This window comes from Hemibagrus wyckioides, linkage group LG15 (assembly GCF_019097595.1).
Source record: "Hemibagrus wyckioides isolate EC202008001 linkage group LG15, SWU_Hwy_1.0, whole genome shotgun sequence".
Classification (NCBI taxonomy): Eukaryota; Metazoa; Chordata; class Actinopteri; order Siluriformes; family Bagridae; genus Hemibagrus; species Hemibagrus wyckioides.
Window position 1 is genome coordinate 20,412,501 of NC_080724.1, and position 18,021 is coordinate 20,430,521.

Sequence of the window (18,021 nt, forward strand, 5' to 3'; positions counted from 1 at the left end):
CAACAAAGTCTGCAACATTATCAAAAGCTCAGAACCAACACCCCCAACACACACACGCTCAAAACCAACACCCCCAACACACACACGCTCAAAACCAACACCCCCAACACACACACACACACACACACACACACACACACACACACACAGGCAAACACCATTACTGTGTGTGTGTTATATTCACTGTAAGAGTGACACAGAACAGGAGAGCAGAGGGAAACCATGATTAGGTACAAGGCAATGAAGAGAGGAAGAAATTCAAGCATAAGATGAGCTGTCACTCACACACACACACACAAATGCTAATTTGTATTCTATTATTAACAGTAGTATTCTGAGCATTTTGGGTGTCTCTCTCTCTCTCTCTCTCTCTCTCTGTGTGTGTGTGTGTGTGTGTGTGTGTTGACCAGACTACACTGCAGCTCACTTTCACCTGAATTGGTGTACTCAAACAATAACAGTCTGTGACGTCATCAGAAGAACACACACACACACACACACAAAACGCTAAACTGTATTATTTTTTCTTTGCATTATTTTGTTATTATTTGAAAGAAAGCATCAAAGGAAAGGAAAGAAAGAAAGAAAGAAAGAAAGAAAGAAAGAAAGAAAGAAAGAAAGAAAGTCAGATGTAGAGAGACAGATAGACAGACAGATGTAGAAAGACAGATGTAGATAGACAGATTGACAGACAGATAGAAAGAAGGAGTAACTACAGTATACTCTAAACTATAGCTATAAATGAATTAAAGTGATGATGTCATACATTAATAAAATCACAAATCGCTGTGGTTTAAGAGGAATAAAACACTTCAGTATGTGCTTTTAAAGGATAATAACACACACACACACACACAGGAATCCTGAAAACATCAGCTAGGGAAAGGATTCCTCACATGGGAAATCCCTGGCTTGGTCGCCATGGCAACAAGGCCTCCCTTGGCATTAACTTAAACGTGTTAGAGTGAGAGAACATGCTAGAAACCTCGACACTATAACTTATCTACTTCAGAAAACAAACAAAAAACAAAAACAAACAAAACAAAGATTTGATTGTAATTAAGCTAGCAAGACATGCTAATCATATGAAGTTTAGATCCCTGCAGTCTTGGATATATTTTTTTTAAATTTATTTATTTATTTATTTGTTTGTTTATTTGCCCTGATTTACCTGACAAACATCACTCAGAACAAATATCTCAATACCAGGAATTAAAAAAAAAAGATAACAAAAAGAAGCAAGGCGTCACAAATCCCACCGTCTCTTACTCCCATTGGTCAACGTTGGTCATCTCAATTAACCAATCACATCGCCAGACTCCGCCCACTTCTCCCTGGGTTGTATATGAATGTAAATATATATATATATATATATATATATATATATATATATATATATATATATATATATATATATATATATATATATATATATATATTGTTGTAAATCAGGTCAAGTATAAAAATTCATATGCAATGCAGGTTGTTTTAATTTTAGATCAAATTATTTTATATTTAAATTATATAAAAAATATAGATTAAAAGTCTCTTTATATAATAAAAGTCTCCACAATGTAAGAAATACAGAGCCCTGTAACACTAACTAGCCTTACACACGCTAGACCAGGAGCTACGACTGTTAGCCTTATCAAAAACACATTTGCACTGTGTGTGTGTGTGTGTGTGTGTGTGATACTTTAATATCAACACACACTTTCAACATGTGTAAAAAGTGTGGAAATGCGGCGGGGCAAATGACACAGAAAAGAAACAAGTGTTATTCTTCTGAACATCACACACACACACACACACACATGTGCGCAAACACACAGACACACACATTAAATGGATGCCAGTAAAAGTGAAATATTGATGACTCTTTCACTTGAACCACCATCTGGAGCGACAGAGCGGAAAGAAGACATTATAAGCTTATTGCATTAAAGATCATGAATGACCTTCAGCCCCCCCCCCTTTCTGTCTGTGTTTCATTCGCATCTTTCTTTCTTCCTCTTGTTGCAAGTGTTAGTTTAATTTCTTTCTTTCTTTCTTTCTTTCTTTCTTTCTTTCTTTCTTTCTTTCTTTCTTTTTTTTCTTTCTTTCTGCTTTTCATTTTTTCTATCCTTGTCTTTCCATCTTTTGTTCTCTTTTCCTATCTCTGCCTATCAGTCTCTCTCAGTCTTTACAAATTTTCTTTTCCATACCTCCCATCCAACTCCTACTCTTTCTATCAGCTCATCTCTGTCCTTAATGTCTCTTGTTTATGTCTCCATTTCGTCTCTCCGTGTCCATCCATCTCCTCTCCCTCTTTTTCTCTCCATCTATTCTCGCTTCCTCTTCACTTTGCTTTTAGCGTAACCTTCCACTTTAGTCCTGTGCATTTATTTATTGATGAGGCAGGAAAGCTCTTCTGAAATCATCTAATGTCCTCGTCTCCGTCTCATTTCTGCCTCATTAACCTCATTACATTAACGTAAAGCTAATGAAAACACTCAAGTAAAGCAGGAATAAAACAGCACCAGGTAGTGTCATAATTATTGGCACCCAGGAAATTTTAAAGAACAAATCGTTCCCGTTTTTATTTTTGTTCCTTTAGTCATGCATCAGTATGGGGAACACCTGACTTTGCTAGACAGTAGTGGAATTGTTTATTTGTTTGTTTGTTTATTTATTTAATATGAACTTGCCAAGAATTGGAGTTTGTGGTCAGATGAGAAAAAAAAACAGTTTTTTTCCTCCATCGTATCGTATCGTAAAGAAAGAAAGAAAGAAAGAAAGAAAGAAAGAAAGACTGTCTGTCTGTCTTTCTTTCTTTCTTTTAAAATTTTATATTAAATTTTCATCTGATTTTCACAAGGAACCTAAGTCTATCCAGGATGAGGTGCCAACCAATTGCAGGACACAATCACAATCACACACACAACAGAGAATTTTGAGCTTTCAACATGTCTTTGGCCTTGGGGAGGAAACCAGAGAACCCAGAGGAAACCCCTAAAGCACAGGAACATTCAGACTCCACACACACACACAGAGGTAATAACAGACCCATCTTCAAAGCACCAGTGACATCAGCAGTACTTATGATGGTAAGTACACACACACACACACACACACACACACACACACACACACACACACACACACACACACACACACACACACACACACACACACACACACGGTGAAGGCAGGAATCAAACCCCCATCCACCGAGATATGAGGCAACCATGCTAACCACTAATCCACCATGCCCCTCCTAAAAAACGTCAGGAAATATAAATCCTATAACTAAATAAAACATCACTTCCTTATATTGAAATAATTGGAGAATGGGGGTGTGGGTGTGTGTGTGATTGACTGGCATCCTGTCCAGGTTGTGCCCTGCCTTGTGCCCCGAGTCTCCTGGGACAGACAGGTTCCTCATGACCCAGTCAGAAGGATGGAAGGATTTACTTCCTTCCACAATCACCACAGTTAGCTTTTGTTATGTTGTCATGGAGGCGTTTGTGTTTGTGTTTTTCCCCTCATTAAGCTCTGAGATGATGTATATGATTTGGATGTGGATTGTGGTAGCTTAGAACTACTGATCAGAAGGTTGTGAGTTTGAATCCCAGGTCCACCAAGCTTTCACTGCTGGGCCCCTGAGCAAGGCCCTTAACCGTCAACTGCCCAGTTGTATAAACTGAGATAAAATGCAAGTTGCTCAGGATGAGGGAGTCTGCTGCTCCAAGCTCCTACTTCTGAGTTAACCCAAACACAGCATTACTCTTAAGTCCCGACTGAAACTTTTAGCAGGACAGTGAACCCAAACGTGTCTAAATCTAAATAAATAAAACGTCCACAGACTCAAGATTCTAGCATAAGCCTAGCATTTACTTCAACCCTGACTCTACTGATTCTTTGTGTAACTCCCCTGGGTCCTACTCGCACTTAAGACTGACCCGGGTTCAGAGTCAGTCACTTGCTAATGCGCCTCTTGAGATCGGGAGCAAAAGGTCTACCTGCACAACACCTACCGCTGGCCTCCATTACACTCATCCCCCTAAACCTCACTGCCATCCGGGTCATGGCACCAATGTAACCCCCCCGGGTCCTACTCGCACCCGTTCCAAGCAGGTCTCGAACCCAGGTCTCCGGCATGGGAGGCGGGTGCATAAAAAAAGGGTCTGAGTGAGGTTTACCTGCACAGGACCTACCGCTGGTCTTCCGCTGGTCTCCTACACTTGCTCTGTTTCCTCCAGGCTCATAAAGCATTATAAGAGAACTGGCAATAACTGCGATATGTAATTTTATTTGGTTTGCTTAGAATAAATCCACTTCACTTGTGCACAAGTTCTCTTTATTCTGGTGTGAAATAAAGCTAATAAATAAGAAACACTTTCTTGTAATCTCTATTCACTTTACCAAGGGTGCCAATAATTCTGAGCCTTCAAATGACATTTCCAAGGCCTTCCTGTAATCTGAAGGTCATCAGCGCTTCACTTAAACACCTATTTAAAGAGATGATTATGGCTGTGAATTATTCATGCCGGTCAATGCCGGAAGATAAATATAAAGGCAATATTTCACTGGCAACAAAAGCTTCGTAAACAAAAACAAGAATCGATTGAAATCTTTTAAATGGCAAGCATAAGGAATCTCTCCTGGTGCATCTGTGCGTCAGTGTAAAGTCGGGCGATGTGAAGGACAAGCATGCTGTGTTTATTTATTTATTTATTTATTTATTTATGAAGCATGGCTGATTATAAATCTTATGTAGCAGCTTTATTACGCTATACTATATAATCATTTGGGGTTTATTTTATTTATTCTTCTCATTCAAGTAAAATTCAGCATCTGAGATTCAGAACTCCTGAACTTTCAGATATTCCTAAACATATATTTTTAAATGTAATATATAATAATCTGAACATATGAAGAGACTTAGAATGCTGTACACAAACACAATGCTCTGTGAGTGCATGAGTGTAAGTGTACGTTTCTCGATAATGTGTCCATGTAGAAATGTGATATTTGTCCAAATTGCATCTTGAAGCGTCCTTCCATGACCTTGCTGGAGGTCAGTGATCCTGCTGCCATGGAAATGTATTCCTCCCCTTTTCCCAGGAGACGGACGGGAGATGAACCTCAGGACAATGGGCTGCTTCCTGTGCTGAAGCTGCAACTGCTCAAGCAGTGTGTTATATATACTTGTGTGTGTGTGTGTGTGTGTGTGTACGCAATAAACATCCCTTTATTCTTCTCGCTGAAATGACACAGCTACTCGTATAAACAAGCACCTAAAGTCGACTTCACGAGCAAATTCACACTCACACACACACACACACACACGCACCTACCTGGAATACAAATAAATAAAATATTTCTTTAGTTTAGTTTTTTTATACAAATAAATTACAGAGATCGTTTTGAATCCATCTTGAATCGTACCGCTTCTGAGACCATGTTGACCTTTTGCTGGTAATGAAATATTTTGAAATAAATTACATTAGAGCGCTGCACGTCTACCAGATGATGATGTATCTTGGTGCACCATGGTTCAAAATAAATAAATAAATAATATATATATAAATATTTGAAACACACTGCTGTAACCTTATGAATATACGCAGTAATACACACTCATTCAGATCCAAATAAACCAATTACCTTGGAATCATGCTGTGTTCCACTTACAAAAAGTGGGAACTCGGAATTACGACATGTGTTTAAGCTACAAAGTGGAAAAACACCATAACTCCTTAACTACCATAACATATTGTTTGTCTTTTGTAACCAACAAGCTAGCCAGCTAGGTGTCCAGAGTAATGTATATTTTCTTCCTAAAAACAGCGAGCTGTATGGTCAGCGTTACGGATTTGACAAGCGAATACGTCTGTAGGTTGATTGAATTGAGCAAAAGCAAACTCATTTAATAGTCTCTGAGCAGCCATGTTGATTTGACGTCACATGCTAAACTCGGGTTTGAGGAGATTTTCAAAAAGATTCAAAAGTGTGTTTTCATGTTTTCCTAGTTAGTGTTTGAGTCCAATGCAGCATTATATTAAAAGACAGTTAACTAATCGTTAATATTTGACATCATCATGTTTGCCCCTCCCACTCCTGAGCCAGTTAATATTACAACCTATTAAACTGAGCTACTAGCTAAACTTAGCTGGCTTATTTAAAACAATCATCGTCACAAATCTCTTTTCCTCCCTTTCTTGAACTTTACAAGACAAAAAAATGCTGGTTATGTTACAGAGAAAATGCGAAACCCTCTATCCGCTGCTTCTGTCTGTTAAAAAGCGCTGACACTGGAGTCTCCATCCAAAAATGCTACGCAAGCTAAATCTCTCCACAGAAATCTTCCCAGAACAAGCGCATCTATATTAACCTGTGATATGTCTTTTAGCTGGAACTGCACCCATCTCCTCCGAAGCCAGTCATTCCACCGCATGAAACAGAAAGGCAATCACCTCCGTAATTTCCGTCTCCTGTTAGCCTTTTAAATGAGACTTACTGTATTCATTCATAGCTAGAGTGTTGTGTTTTCTTTAATCGAGCACAATTAAAGCTACGATCTTTCACCTTAACCCTTTGTACTGTTAAAAAGCTAAATGTATCTGAACAGGAAGTGAAGTGTTAATTATTCATAATTATCCGTGAGTGGAGCCGGAGCTGGTACGTTGTTGTGTAATTCCGGCCCTCTGTCTGATCCGATCTGACAGCTAGGCATGCTGCGCCGCCGTTATTTCACACGCACCGCCTGCGTTTTGTATTTTTAATGAGTCTCCTATTCCCTCTGGACATTTTTCCGTGATAACTTAATAACCAGCCGTGATCTAGTGACCCTGAAAGGGGCCCTCTGAATAAAAACGAGAGGGGAATGAGGTACCTCACCTCCTTTGTGTCTGTCTCTTTATCAGTCTCTTCATTAGGACGTCCTTCGCTATGACAACCTAAACATCTCGAGCCTCGTTTGCTTTCGACCTGTCACAATATGCTCGCTCTCTCTCTCTCTCTCACTCTCTCTCTCTCTCTCTATCATGCTGAGTTAACATCCTACACGCAAATGGCGGTATTTATGACATGGCTATCAGTTTCCAGCTTCCTGTTTATAAATAATATCGGCCTAAACTGCATCACTGCATGGGTCTCTGATCTTTTACTCTAGAAAAACGTACAGAATAAAACATTCTATCAGTTCTGACACAAAAGTAGCCATCCCCAATGCATAGCCAAAATTATCGCTAGGTAAAGATCACCATAACAGTGCATAATAAAATCAACACTGAATTCACTTTACACAGAAAGTGGATCCTAATAAAATGGCAACAGTGTTTATTCCAGATTTGAAAGAATTAGAAATAAAGACTGCAGCCAAGGATGAAATCCACTGAAAATGGTCTTGTTATATAAATAAAGTCATGCTCAGTGTGTGATGTTTTTCTACAGAAGAACAAGACCACCAGTTTAGTGTTGTACTCGCTCTCCTGTGAAAAAAACACTGAGCCAATGGTTTACACAAACATAGTGTGTGTGTTTGTGTGTGTGTTTGTGTGTGTGGAGTCGAATCTGTTGTTGCGGGGCTTGTTCTGTTTGTGAGCTGAGAAAAGCCTGAGCGCGAACATTTCCTGGAACGAGTGAAGAATGAAAACATCGCTGTCAGCTGTGTGTCTATGAATTATCACTTATAAGTGCTTCAACAGAATACACACACAAACACACACAGACATACACACACATGCACAAATACACACACATACACATGGATACACACATACACACTTGTACACACACACAGACATGCATACACACCCGTATACACACATGCATACACATACATACACACTTGTACAGACACATACACATGCATACACACTCGTACACACGCATGCATACACACACATACACATGCACACACACACACACACACACACACACTTAGACACAAACACATAGGCATGCATACACACTCATACAGATACACACTCTTACACATACACATACTTGTACACACGCATAGTTATGCCTACACACTCATACACACGCAAACACACATACACACTCATAAACACACATCTATACACACACATACAAATGCATACACACTCAAACACACTTGTATACACACATACACATACATGCACACTCTTACACTTGAATACACACACACATACACACTTGTTCACACGCAAACACATGCATGCACACACATACACACTTGTACACACACATAGTTATGTGTGTACACTAATACACACTTTTACACACTCATACACACGTATGCACACACATACACACTCATACACACTTATACATGCTAGTGCATCCTTGTACACACTCGTACATACTGGTACATATTTGGACACATTCATACACACGTCTACACACTCTTACACACTCTTTGGTACTGGTACATAACTGTACACACTTTTACATACTCATACACATATGTACACACTCTTACACTCTAATGCACACACGTACATACTCATACACACACAAACACTTTTACACACTCATACACAATTTTACACACACACACACTCTCATACACACTCATACACTAACTGTACAACTTGATGATATGAGAATGATCTTGATGGGCGTGGCCTAACATTCTAATGAGCCCACTTGATTGAGCTCCATCTGTCTGAGACTCCCAGCTTGCTACATCACTCAAGCAGAACTAACACAAACGTGCAGACAAACTACACTATTATAGAGTTCCACATTAGAATACGCTCATTAACATACATTAAGATTAAGCGTGACTGCCAAAGGTTCTCTCATGAAAACATTAAAGATCAAACAGAGAGAGAGAGAGAGAGAGAGAAGAGAAGAGAAGAGAAGAGAAGAGAAGAGAAGAGAAGAGAAGAGAAGAGAAGAGAAGAGAAGAGAAGAGAAGAGAAGAGAAGAGAAAAGAAGATGAGAAGAAATCTCAATTGGGAATGCAGGAGGTCACACAAGGTGCTTTAGGTGCTTGAATTTTCACACATTACATTGTTATAAAATGCTTTTAAATGTATAAATGTATTATTACTGCATAATTACTGCACTGCTAATTCTTTTGGTACACCACCATGTTTGTCTGTCTGGCTGGATGTACGTTCTTAGTATAATATATTAGCTTTATAGCAGATGTAACAAGATGTAAGGTGAGGCTTTATGTTCCTCTTGATTAGCCCTGGTTTTTGCCAACCTCTATGGAAGTCCAGTTTCTTTCTAATAGTGGAATCATAAACAGTGACCGTATCTGAGGTGAGCATGACCCGCTAGATGTTTGTCTGGGTTCTTCTGTGACTTTCCCAAATGAGTCGTCAGTGTGCTCTTGGAAGAAATTATGCAGGCTGGACACTATTGAGAAGATTCACCACTAGGATAATAGCTCACCATGATTCACTGAGCCTTAGACAGGGTTTGTAATCCTTTCTAGACTGATACATTTCTCATCTCTTTCTTGTTATCTTATTATTTGTCACATATACATTACTGCAGAATGAAACTCTTTCTTCACATATCCCATCCTTGGGGGTTGGGGTCAGATCGCAGGGTCAGTCCTGATGCAGCGCCCCTGGAACAGGATGGGTTGGTGGCCTTGCTCAAGGACCCAGTGGTGGCACCTTGGTGGTGCTGGGGCTCGAACCCCGATCTTTTGTTTAACGAGCCAGAGCTACCACCGCCCTTCTTCATTTAAGTGATGTTTAGATTCAACAGGGATGGCAGTTATCAAGGCTGGGTGTGTCTAGTCTAATTGAGTGCAACTATCAATTTATCTTGGTTAATTAGCTGATTGTGTAACTAAGGGGGCAATTACTTCTTTTTTTTTTCAACCATTGCCAGCTGGTGTTGTATAAACTTTATTAATGAAAAAATGATTTAGAAATGAAAAAATAAAAAAATAAAATAAATAAATAAATGAATAAATAAATAAAAAAGACAGAAATCAGGAAATTCTTTTTCTCAGCCCTGCAGACTAATGCAGTGAATAGGATGGATATAAATAAATAATTATAATCCCTATAAATATTGAAACTAACCTTACTTTAAAAAAAAGGATAAAAGCATAAAAGGAAAATTGAGAATTGTGATCAATTTAGTCTCAGTTAGAGACTAAATTGACATGAGAAAAAGACATGACTGTGTGTGTGTGTGTGTGTGTGTGTGTGTGTTGATAGATTTGGTCAAGAAATGGAAAGATGAAAAAAGGAAACATGATTTAATTAACTGATATACAAAGAACTCACTGAAGTGTGTATGCTTTAATTGATAGTGTGTGATGTGTGCAGATGTTATCAGGATTTAATCGAGTCTATGGAAATGACAGAATATAAATATTATGCCGTGTGTGTGTGAGTGTGTGAGTGTGTGTGTGTGTGTATGTGAGAGTGTGTGAGTGTGTGTGTACGTGAGAGTGTGAGTGTGTGCATGTGGAAGATGCCGCTCCCTCTATTCCAGTCGCCATAGCAACCGTCTGACTCCTGCAGCACACAGCAGTTTTTCTTTTTCCCAAACCCACCCCCATTGTCCCATCCCCCACTCCGTCCACACCTCTGTCTCGACTAGCACTCGTTTTTTTTTTTTTATCGTCTGTCTCTCACTTTCTGCAGTGGTATGGTTAGGATGCGGGGTAGACTTAGCGTAAGGGGTGGAGTTAGAGCTTTATTAACTTCATAGTTATTTCAAATAAGGGTGACATGAGCCGGACCTTTACAAACTGAACTAAAGTAATCAATTTAATACGATATAATCTGGAGATAAATACATACACAGCATATATAACATACAGAAACTGCACATATATCTGCAGGTTATTCCAAACATAGTCCATATTTTTACTGCCATCTGTCTTTTTTGATCTCTTATATTTTTGTATGCAAATAAATTTCTGGTTTAAACCATTTCTATTTTCTGTTACTTCAACATTTACCTCATCTCAAGATATATCTCATTTCAACATATACCTCATCTCAAAATGTACCTCATTTCAACCTACATCTAATCTCAAGATATACCTCATTTCAACATATATCTAATACCAACATATACCTCATCTCAAGATGTACCTCATTTCAAGATCTATCTAATCTCAAGATATACCTCATTTCAACATTACTTCTAATACCAACATATACCTCATCTCAAGATATACCTCATTTCAACATATACCTCATCTCAAGATATACCTCATTTCAACATATACCTCATCTCAAGATATACCTCATTTCAACATACATCTAATACCAACATATACCTCATCTCAAGATGTACCTCATTTCAAGATCTATCTAATCTCAAGATATACCTCATTTCAACATACATCTAATCTCAACATATACCTAATTTTAACATATACCTTATCTCAAGACGTACCTCATTTCAACATCCATCTAATCTCAACATATACCTTATCTCAAGATGTACCTCATTTCAAGATCCATCTAATCTCAAGATGTACCTCATCTCAACATATACCTCGTCTCAAGGAGATCTTATTTTGATCTACGCCTAATTTCAACAAATAGCTCATTTCCACACACATCTATTTTCAGTGTATACCTCACCTCATGATGTACCTCATTTCAACTCTTACCTCCTCTTAAGATATACATTATTTCAGCAATAATCAAATTTCAACATGCAACTCATTTCCAATGGATACCTCATTTCACGATATACTTTGGTTTAACATCCGAATTTCAACAGATACCTCATTTCAGGATATACCTTCATTTTACTGTCCAACTCGTACACCTCACTGGAGCAAATATCTGATTTCTGTATATATCTTTTTCAAAGATTATTTTAAAACAGGTTTGCATACATACAGAAATTTAACAAATCACTCGCACATACACAATTTTGTGTTAGCGTTATAGAGATGTATAATGATGTATAAGAATAAAAAGAAGATTTCAGAATGATTCATTGAATTCACTGAATCACCGTTTTGTTCTGACTTTCTTGCTCACTATGGATCAGCAGACAGATGTAGGAGTTTAATTTAAATGAAAAGGGCATCAGAGTGAGACGGATGATCGCTTCTCAAAAACTCAGTACTGTGGTAAAATCTGTGGTTTCATGGGTCATTCTCCCATTTGGATAGCTCAGTGTTTATGTCGGATGTCTCAAAAGCTTGAGTGTGAACATTTCCTGGAACAGGGAGGAATGTAAACATAGAATAAAACCCCTTTCAGCTCTGCTTCTATTAAATACCACTCAGTGTGGGCCTTTTTCATAGACATAGACTCTCAGACCCTACAGGACATTATTCTCTCTCTCTCTCTCTCTCTCACACACACACACACACACACATAGTGCTACTACTGTACTGTAAAATAAAGGGGCTACCAGTTAGTGTGCACACCCATTAACTGTTTTTTTTTTTTATTAGATTTCTTTTTTATTACACCATACATCAAATACTAATATAATGATATTATGATCCAATCATGCATATTATTGTTCACTGACTCTGGTATGGTGTGCTCTGATTGGCTGATATCAATAAAGAGAACAATACACAAAGTGATGAACTACCTGGGTCAAATTAAAGGAGGAATACAGTGTATAATATCACACATGTTTTTATGGCATCTGCTTATGAAGCGTCATGCAAAGAGTAAAAAAATAGTAATTACTTTTAAACTAAGAAAATGTCAACATATGCACATATCTTATCTGAGCATAATCCCCAACATATACCTCATCTGAACAGACTGTATATCACTATATACCTCGTTACAGCATATACCTCAGCACAACCTGTATACCTCATTTCTCCACATACCTCATCTCACTATCTCAACAGACTGTATACCTTATTTCACTATATACCTCATTACAACAGACTGTATACCTCATTTCACCATACACCAAATCACAACATATACCTCATCTCAAAATACCGTTTACCTCATTTCACCATATAGCTCATCATAACATACTCTATACCTTATTTTACTATATACCTTGTTACAGCATATATCTCAGCACAACCTGTATACCTCATTTCACCATATACCTCATCTCAACATACTGTATACCTCATTTCACTATATACCTCATAACAACATACACTTCATCACAACATACTGTGTACCTCATTTCACTATATACCTCATAACAACATACACTTCATCTCAACATACTGTATACCTCATTTCACCATACACCTCATCACAACATATACGTCATCTCAATGTACTATATACCTCATTTCACCATATAGCTCATAACAACATAAACCTCATCTCAACATACAGTATACCTTTGTTTTACTATATATACCTCCTCACAACATAAACCTCAACTCAACAAACTGTGTACCTCATTTCAACAAAAAATCTCAAAATAGCCCATATTTCACTTCGCCACATACCTCATTACCCATGCCTCATTTTTAATATAGATCTCATCCCATCATACTGTATAGCATTTCATCTCAGCCTCATGTCAACTTGTAATAAACTCCAGTGTATACCATCTCGTCTTGTACTAACATATACATCAGTTTAACATATACCTTCTTTCAGCATTTCATGTTTTCAAGACTACATCCACATATAATTAAACAAATATGTCCTTTTTACCATACCTCATTTCAGCATCACCTCTGTGTATTATCCTAATGTCTTAATATGTACCTCATCTTGACATATGCCTCATTTCGGCATATAGCATATAGCATATATATATATATATATAGCATATAGCATATTTCCTAGCATGCAAAGGAGCCCATACTCCGTACATACTCCATTTTAATGTGTAAATTTATCAGACTGTTCCAGGAGAGCTTGTTTAACGTTCTAAATGTGACTCTGATGTCGGTCTTCATTTAACGGCTTGTGAACGAACACAGACATTACACAGCTAATTCTCATTTAATAACTTAATGACATCACAGCATGAGCACACATCATGTTCTCTAACTTTAGATATGAGAATAAATAATTAGTGTTCTGTTTTGTTTTATTTTTCTAATCTACTTTATCTAATGAGACGGAGTGCATCGACCTTGGTTAACCCCCCTGAAGCTGTTTTCCCGTAACAGCAATGTTTTGTTCCTCATATATCACTCAAGACTTCACCAATGATTCATTTGTTTTTAAATTAAGGAACATTTTGTACATTTTATCCATTTGTGGTTACAATGAATGTAGTAGAAGCTTAAAACTGTAGTTCTCTCATTAGCCTTTTAGACAAAAAATAAATAAAACACTCAATCTCTGACTGAAGCACTGACACTGGAGACTCCTTCCACAAATAAAAGTCTTTGCTAAATCTGACTCTGTTTATTATTAGAGCATCTACTTGTGAGGGAGCTGTTACTGTAGAAACGGTAACGTATCAGATGCAAACACCTTCATTAGAACCTGTGATCTGTCTTGCAGACGAAACTACTGTCAGAGCTGCTGTTATGGAAAATTCATCAACACCTTATGACTATTCACAATCCAGAATCCAGAATCCAGTGCTGTGGTCTAATTCAGTATACAAAAGCAGGATCTGGTGTGTATAATAGGATTACTTTTGGTGGTGTGTCTGTGTTTTCAATAGTAATGCCACTAATTCCCTCTCATTAAGCTAAATTAGCAGTAATGAACATGCCGTAGACATCCACAAACCTCCTGGAGCGCTCACTAGTTAGCAGCGTTCTTGGCGTCCTGTGCTGTTTTTTTCTCAAATGAATGTCTTTAACATTTATTTTAAAATCAACAATCACAACAAAATCATAGTGTCGAATCATAATAATGTCCTGTTTTATTTTATGCATATTTTTAATCATCCCATTTGCATGAAAACATCAATATACGCTGTGTATAAATATTTTATATATGGTAAATAAATAGGGACATATTGTAAAAAATGAAAAAAATAAAAGCCTGTACAGTAACAGGGTGAGGTCTCAATTCTAAATCACTGCACTGCTATCAGAAACCACGAGTCATTCATTATTTATCGTCAGTGTACTCGATAAAGCATTTAGAGGCTTAAAGCTTTAGCATTAGAATATTCAGAATGCTTTTATTCCTCCTCATACCTCTTTCACTCAGAGATGGAAAGCTCTCAGCTTGCATTAGGTTAGAACTTTTAAGGAAAAGTCGGATCAGAATTATGAACGATCGGGAAAATGGGCTCGTAGTAGTCCGGAAGATTAGTTTCCTTTAAAGGTGATCTAGGCCCTCTTTTTATATCACATATGTAAATAAATCCTATTTGTATTATACAGAATTAAGGGTGTATTTCCATTTAAAACATCAGGTTTTTTGAAAGAATTATTTTATTATTGGCACTTCTATAAGGATGGATGGTGGTGGACAGGCCTGGTGTGTTTATGCTGTAATTTTTGACCTTTAATAATTTGAAATAACAAATTAAAAATTTAATGCAAAATAATAATAAGCTATAGGTGTTGGTAGCTCAGGTTTGTAGATATATAATGTTACCTGTCATTAAAATATAGATTTTATTTTATAATAATGCTGTAAATCATATAATAAAACAATTATAACATTAATAAACATTGGACTGAACACTGTTTTTTTATTTATTTTTTTGCTTGAATAGATCAAATGTCTCTATGAGAATTGAACAAAAATATAAATATGTTTAAAGATAATAATATCTTTGTTTAATATTTTAATAAATCCATTTATCATGCTCAGTGGGTATATTATATAAAAAAAGAAAAAAATAGAAAAGTACAGGTATAAAACTTTAATATGTGTATGTAATGTTAAATTACGTGAAATATATTTTCACATTAAAAATTATGAAATATTTGTTCCAAATGTTTGAGGTCTAGCCTAGATTTATAATATTAACTACTATTTAAAACTAAATATAATAATATTCCAATTTACATGCATTGTAGTTATTCTAAATGCTCCAATATATTCTTTTTCCTAATAGTAGTACTGAACATCATCATAGTGTCTCGCTTTTTCTCACACAGCTTCTCATTTTTTCCTCTTTCTCTCTTTATTCTCCGAACAGAATGAGCTCTTTCTTCTGAACTATGAGGGGAATTCACTCACTCTCTCCCTCTGTTGTGACATTTATATCTGACAATGTGACATGACACAGACTCATAGTTGTACGCTGTGTATCCTGGGTGTGTGTATGTGTGTATCTGTGTGTTTATGTGTGTATCCTGTATGTGTTTGTGTGTATCTGTGTGTGTGAGCATCTTTTAAGTTTAAAAACCCTTAATAGGTTTATCCAAAGACGGGAAATAAACACTAAGTGGTTTGGAGCTTCTGGAATATTTGAGGAATCAAAGGCTTTAATGACCTTTAACCTGAGAGCATCACATCACATCACACACACACACACACACAGCAGACCCATCTTCAAAGCACCAGTGACATCAGCAATACTTATGATGATAAGTAAATAGCTGTATAAAGTAAACAAGCTAATATAAATAATACAACAATACTATACTACACTTCATTATAAACATTATATACATCAATAATTACAACAAGCACTGATCATCTATCTATCTATAGTGTTATATCATGCTTATATATAATTTATAAGCACGATATAACACCATATTCATGCTGTAAATTCAATCCAGGATCATCGAACCATAAAGTTGCACTGATTTTTGGACTGATATTTTTATAGATTTATTGCATTTGTTTTTTTTCTTCTTCTTAAAAACATTCAAACAAACAGGTGATTATTATTTTAAATGTCGTTTCTAAGAATTCAACCATTTCAACAACATAAAGAATTTCAAAAATAATTTATTTAGTCTTATTGTTGCTGCTTAGGGAAATATAAACTCCCCAAAAAAATAAATACAAAAAAATATGTATAATATAAATATTATAAAATATATAAAAATATAGACATACTAAATATTCACAACAAACATAATATACATATATATATATATATATATATATATATATATATATATATATATATATATATATATATATATATATATATATATATATATATATATGGCAAAGTATAATAATAATAATAATAATAATAATAATAATAATAATAATAATAATGTCGTAGTTATATCATGCTTTCCTTAGATGCAAGGTTGTATATTATTTTTATATATGTATTTTGATTTAATTATATACAGTATTTATGTTTATTTCTATTCATAACTGTAAATGTATTCTTAAGACATTAACAAATGAATACCTGTAAACAGATAATGTCATAATAATTATAGTATTATTACATTATTATTACAGAAGACGCGCCGAACTATCGAGAATATCGGGCTGCGTCCTATTTAGGAGGAGAGCAGATAGGAGGTAGGCAACAATTTTAGGAAGAATAATAAAGTTCATTTTTAAATATATTGTTTTAAAAAAATCAGATATTGTAATAATACTGTAAATTGAGATGGAATGTTGTAGAGCATAAAGGTGATGGATTGTATGAAGCACATACGTAGTGTATATATAAAGGGTCTGTATGGAGCACCGCACCACGCCTTCCTATAACACACCAGCGTCTCTCTCTCACACTCTCACATACACACCATGATGCATCCGACACATTTTCTTTCCTACACACACACACACACACACACACACACACACACACACACACACACACGATCATAAAACACATCCATTGTTCTGATCTCTCTCATGCACGTATCATATCTTACCTTTACAGGTAATAATGAGGTTGAGCCGTTTTGTCCTCTGCCTCTGACAGTACAGTGACACACCTTTCTCTCTGTCTTTCTCTCTCTCTCTCTCTCTCTCTCTCTGTGTCGTCCTCTGGTTCTCTGTACTTCTCTGGCCCAATGGGTGGTTCACACCTTCTGCCGTGATGCTGCAGTGATGAAAAAAATACACTCTCTCCCTCCCTCTTTCTCTCTCCCTCCCTCTCTCTCTCTCTCTCTCTCTCTCTCCCCTCACTCCCCTCCTCTATCTCTGTCCTCCCTTCCCCCCTCCCTTCGTTTTCTTTCCTTCTACTCGTCCATATTTCTCACTGGCTTCCCGTATAAAGATGACATCATCACTTCTTCCTTTCCAG

At 36.6% G+C, this 18,021-nt stretch overlaps 1 protein-coding gene across 3 annotated transcripts in view; it reads right to left on the reverse strand.

The window, feature by feature from the left end:
* The window catches only part of l1camb (L1 cell adhesion molecule, paralog b), a 48,590-nt gene extending 30,802 nt beyond the window's left edge, over positions 1-17,788 (reverse strand). For all 3 annotated transcript variants that reach the window (XM_058409788.1, XM_058409787.1, XM_058409786.1), the window contains exon 1: positions 17,648-17,788. The gene's annotated coding sequence lies outside the window, so the exon portion shown is untranslated. The remainder of the gene's footprint in view (positions 1-17,647) is intronic.
* Between the last annotated feature and the right edge of the window lie 233 nt (positions 17,789-18,021).